General features: G+C 43.6%; 1 non-coding gene across 1 annotated transcript; it reads left to right on the top strand.

The window, feature by feature from the left end:
• The first annotated feature begins 282 nt into the window (after positions 1-282).
• Positions 283-389, top strand: LOC130470910 (small nucleolar RNA R71). Its single transcript, XR_008931626.1, has one exon. It is a non-coding gene; the product is annotated as a small nucleolar RNA R71 (small nucleolar RNA).
• The last annotated feature ends 340 nt before the right edge of the window (positions 390-729 follow it).

The raw sequence follows: 729 nt of genomic DNA, 5'->3' as shown, positions 1-729 counted from the left end.
GCAGATTGAGCATTGGCCGCTTGCATATTATCGAACTTATAATGTAAAGCAGTCAATTGGGCAGTTAATTGTTCAATAGAATTTAAATCATGCTTACCACCCCTGTTAGATAGACCTCTAGGATTTCCATACTGGGCACTGTGAATGGCTATCTCCTCAATCACCTCCATAGCTCTAGGCACCTCAAGTTGCATGAACCTCCCACTGGCAGCTGAATCCAACAAACATCTAGACTCATTGCCCAGACCATTATAAAACTGCTGAATCAAGAACCAATCTTCCAAACCATGGTGCGGGCATTCTCTTTGCAAATCCTTGAATCTCTCCCAAACCTCGAACAAACTCTCATCCGCTTGTTGTGAGATACCTAATATCTGACCCCTCAGACGAGCCATTTTCTCAGGTGGAAAATATTTAACATAAAAAGCAAGAGCCAAGGATTCCCAATTATTGATTTTCAAAGCCGCCCGATTCAACCCATTAATCCACAGTTTAGCTTTCCCACTCAAAGAGAACGGGAAAAGTATCTCCATAGTCTGCTCCGGAGTCAATCCTTTTTGCTTGATGGTGGAGCAATATTGGATAAAGGACTGAATGTGAAGATTCGGATCTTCACCTGGTTCCCCACCGTACTGGCGTCTCTCGATCATGTTAATCAATGCAAGCTCAATCTTGAAGGTCTCAGCTGCAATAGAAGGCATGATCGCCTTTGGTAGCACGGACAGACTT

The sequence above is a fragment of the Spinacia oleracea genome, chromosome 3, assembly GCF_020520425.1.
Source record: "Spinacia oleracea cultivar Varoflay chromosome 3, BTI_SOV_V1, whole genome shotgun sequence".
NCBI classification, from domain to species: domain Eukaryota; kingdom Viridiplantae; phylum Streptophyta; class Magnoliopsida; order Caryophyllales; family Amaranthaceae; genus Spinacia; species Spinacia oleracea.
The sequence above is the reverse complement of the archived record's forward strand: the minus strand, read 5'-3'. Positions and strand labels throughout refer to the sequence as shown.